The sequence below is a fragment of the Fulmarus glacialis genome, unplaced genomic scaffold (genome assembly GCF_000690835.1).
Source record: "Fulmarus glacialis isolate BGI_N327 unplaced genomic scaffold, ASM69083v1 Scaffold6090, whole genome shotgun sequence".
NCBI classification, from domain to species: domain Eukaryota; kingdom Metazoa; phylum Chordata; class Aves; order Procellariiformes; family Procellariidae; genus Fulmarus; species Fulmarus glacialis.
The window spans coordinates 33,415-37,925 of NW_009185709.1; positions in this window are offsets into that span (position 1 = coordinate 33,415).

Below are 4,511 nucleotides of genomic sequence, written 5' to 3' on the forward strand. Positions count from 1 at the left end.
TGCTTCTGTAATGGAATTGATTTCAAATGAATTGCTAAAATGGAAAAATTATCAGATTTGTTTTTTCACTTGATCTACTAAGGAAATTTCTTACGGTCTAGTTCAGCAAGAAGTATCCTGTTCGTACTCCTGAAGTGAGCTATGGAACAGAAACTTAAACAGAGCAGGGCTTGGAGTTTGTATGACTTTCTGTGGCAGCTGGGACTCTTTAAGTGGCTGAGCAGAGCTATTTTAAAAAAAATGAAAGGGAGATACTGATTTCCACTTAGCTGAAGAGCTATGCTTTCTTCACTAAGTGCATGGCTTTTGTATTTTGTGAAGAGTGTATTTATTATACCATTTTGTGCCTGCTGGCACTAATGTAGCATCTTACAAATCAAATACTTGATTACTGAAGAGCGCGGAGAAATTAGAAGCTGAATGAAATAGACACAGATACAGTACAAATATATACATATGCATGAAAACACCTGGAATTGCTTGACCACTGTCACCCTCTCTGTTCAAATTGTTATTGGACCTACCAGAGGATTGTGCCTTTTTTTTTTAAACATTCTTCTAAAATTATTTTCTCTGTGAGCTACAGATTTGTATTGCAGGTCTTTCCTTCTCCTATTTAATATTTCTGGCTAAGATTTCAGTCATTCTATTCTCCAGATAATTCTCTGTATTATTTGATACAAGTGGTATTAAAATTGGGATCTCTTCAGTTGTGCATGAAATGGGAAAACTGTTCTCAAAAGAGTCGAGAATAGGTTTGTTGCTTAAATGGCAAGTAATTAGAGTTGAAGTGTTGTCTCTGTATGTGCTTATCTTGTGAGAGGTTTTTTTGTATCTCCTCTCACCTACCCCTTCCATTACATTTCACATTGTCCTTGCAGTATAGTCAGTATAGTCTTTGTCAGTATAGTATAATTCACAAGAAGCACATCCTGTTCTTCCCCACCAGACCCTATCCAAATACTATTTTTTGTTTTAATTTCTTTAGATTAGTTCACTATAGTAAACTGATACTATCATTACATTTTCCATAGGAGATTTTTACAGGTTAGAAATTCTCAGGATAGTGGATGTGAATTTTGTCAGAGAAATGAAATTGTAGTTTAAAAGGCTCTTTAATGAAGAAAAATTACAAATTAGGGGGGCTAGTCATAGTTCATTTTTAATGAATCACACTTGAGAATCTAACTCATGTTTTGCCTCTGCTATTCTATGCCATGATTTTTGTCAGAGATTCTGACAAATCGAGAGATCTTCCTGTGAATAAAAATGGAAAACTGGTCATCAAACCACAAATTATGGTAGGCCACTTTGGAAAAAGAAACAGTGTACCATTTAAAACTGTGTTCCATTACGTTAACTGAATGAAATGAGAATGGCTTTGTCCTTTTGAAATGCATGTGTACATGTGTGTACACACATGTGCTCAGACACATACGGTTTATCACACTAAGGACTTCACTGGAAGTGTTTATGCTGCTCAGCAGTGGACAAAATAGAGAAAAATCCCAGCTGAAATAACAAATTGACCATGATAAACTCTTAATTCTGTGGAGAGCTTCCTTGCTGTGAAAGGCTTTCAAATATTGAATGAGATTTATCATGTCGTTATAGTCTGAACAGAGGACTTTATGCCTGAACTTTGGCGTTTTTATCTTGGCTGATAATGTTTACCTTTGTGGCCTTGGGTAGGTTATTCATACTTACTGCATCAATTTTCCAAAGTGTAAGAACAGCACAGTGTGTTCCATTTTCTGATGGATCATGTTAAAGATTAAAAGGTTTTGAAAGTGCTATATTCATCTTACGTATTGTGTTTACAGTCACTTTTATTTGCTGTTGTTATAATGACTGAGCTAGTTTATCAGATACAATTGTTAATATAAAAATTAATTCTGCACAATCCTACACTTCCTTAGTTGCAGCATTAATTTACGACATCAATGACTAGAGGAAGGAAATAATGGATCCAGGATTATCATTTTGTCAAGCCTAGAGTAAGTCAAATGGAAATGGTAAAGAAAGTAATCCTTTCTAATGGCTAGAAAGAAGAAAAATTGAAAAAAGGGCAAACAGCTCTCAAAATACAGAACTGTGCAGTAATTTATTCTAGGATATTTTAGAGTAGCACAGATTTCCAAATTTTAGGGATTCATAGAATTCATAGTTCAGACAGTCTGGCAAATTTCTTGTTTGAAGATTTACTCTAAACTTTCACCAAGGTGGGTATGTATTATTTTTTCCCAAAAAAAAATATTCCTGTCTTTGTCTCAGGTAGTTGCTTGTTCCAGCATACTGGCATTGAATATTTATCCTGCAGAATCAAGAGAAGTATGTTGCCAGGAGATGATTCTTTTTTGTTCCCTCTTGCTGCATACTGTGGTCATACTGACCACATGCCCTGCTCTGATCCTAACTGCATTTAGGTAACTTACTGTAACAGCATATTGCTGATTGCTTCATTCCTTAACACAAATCTAGTTGGTGATTTAAATTGAAAAAGGGACTCTTTTGGCCAATCTGGGCATGTCTCTGATTCTTTCTAATTATCATTTGGCTTCTAACTTGACTTCCATTCTGTTGGCTCATAATTGGATATTTTTGGCTTCTCACTTGTTAAATTCTGATTCTATTGGCACCAACTATACAATGTCCTCTTACTACCTTCAGTTTGAACCTGATACTTCAAAGCTACTGACTGCAGTATTTTACTAGCCTTTTTTTTTTTTTTTTGTATGGGAGAAATTTTTTTTACAATGTGAAAAAGCATTCCTGGTTTGGGCTGGAAGTATTATTGCTTCACAAGAGCTGGAGTCGGTGTTCACTAAGCTTTCCGCTAATATTTGAATTAATTCTAATTAATAGAACATATTTCTAACCTTCCAGAACTGAAAAAGCTTTCTCCTGTTCCCCCTCCCACCCAAAGTGTTAAATGAATGTTTCCTACATGTATTTCCTTTCTAGAAAAGCTGAAGTAGGCAAACAGAATGGGTGTTCTGTTGCTTTTGTAAAGTCAACTTTGGCTATGTGTACAGTAATATGGAGAGCAGAGGGTCTTCTCCTTTTTTTTTTTTCTTTTTTTTAACTGTGAGATAAAATTTCAAGTCAATCCTGTTCATTGCAGTACAGTTTGTGCTGTGTGAACATCATGAATTCTATCAAAATGGACATGAATTGGACTCCTTGGTGGCAGTATCAGCAGAGAACCTCAAACAGGATAACTGAGTTTCGTGGCGCCTCTCCCCCACTCCCCCCCCCTTATATTTCCATTGTAAGTGAAGCATGTTGGTGAACCATTAAGTACAGGTTAAGTACAGCTTGTTTGTCTGAACTTAAATTTAGACTTTGGCTGTGAACTTAATACAAAATTGTTAATCATCATTTAAAATTCACTTTAACAATCTGAATATAACAAATACACTTTGAAAGAAATTTATCATCTATCACTCTTGAATTTTCTAATTAGATCTTTTCCTAAGATAAGACTATTTCATTTCGGTTGCAAAAAAACAGCACTTAGCCTTAACCAAGTCAATTAAACTAATTTTTTAAATAATGGCTGCCATGTCATTGATTAAATTCCATTCCCCTTGGTGCAGATGACTCTGAAAATAGTGGGGAATGACTGGAACCTTACATAATACAACCATATATTTAGTTTTGCATCTAATTTTCATAATGAAGCTTTAGTACTGGTGCTGTGAATCTAGAACATGTGTTTTCTGTGCTTTTTCCTGATAAGTTTGGAAATCTCTGCTGTTACTTCAAGGAGTACCCTAATTACTTTTTATTTTTATGAAGTTGGCACAGTATCTTACAGTATGTTAAATTTTTTATTCTTTTATTGCTATTTAAGTAGTTCATCCCCACTGTAAGGTACTGTGATCTACAGCGTGGGAGATCTAGAAAGTAAATGTTCTTCACTATATGCGCCTTCTCTGTGCCCCCTGAAGAGCTCCATTGTGCACAGTGTCAAACACCTGAAGGCATCGGAAGGATGCTTTGAAATTGAATGTGTTCTTGGCTTTGTTGTGGTTTTAGTCTGGTACATTTCTTTTTGGTTATCCTGAACTATACAGCTTCTCAATAGTTACATACTGTTTAGGTCAGTATAGTCAAAGTTTTCAGTAAGCAGCCTGGACATACGATTTTGCTGTATGAATGCTTCTCCTTTTTCAGCCTTCCTCTGCTTCTTGCTCCAAAAGGAATGGCCACAGGAATGTGAGAGGGGGCATGTTACTGTGTTGGTGTTAGTCTCTCAACTTCAACTCTTTCCTGCGTACACAGAAATTTAAGGGTTGTTATTCAGTCCCAGTCATTTTACCAATGGCAGTTCCAGTGCCTCAGGTCCTAGAATTGCATTTCTGAAGACATAACAAGCACTTTTAATGTATTGGGGTAAATATTATTGTTACAGAGGCAAAGGCATTTTTTAACTATATAATAAATATTTAGAATGGTTTTCAAGTATTTTGTTATGAATCCCAGTTATAGATACAGGATTTATATAT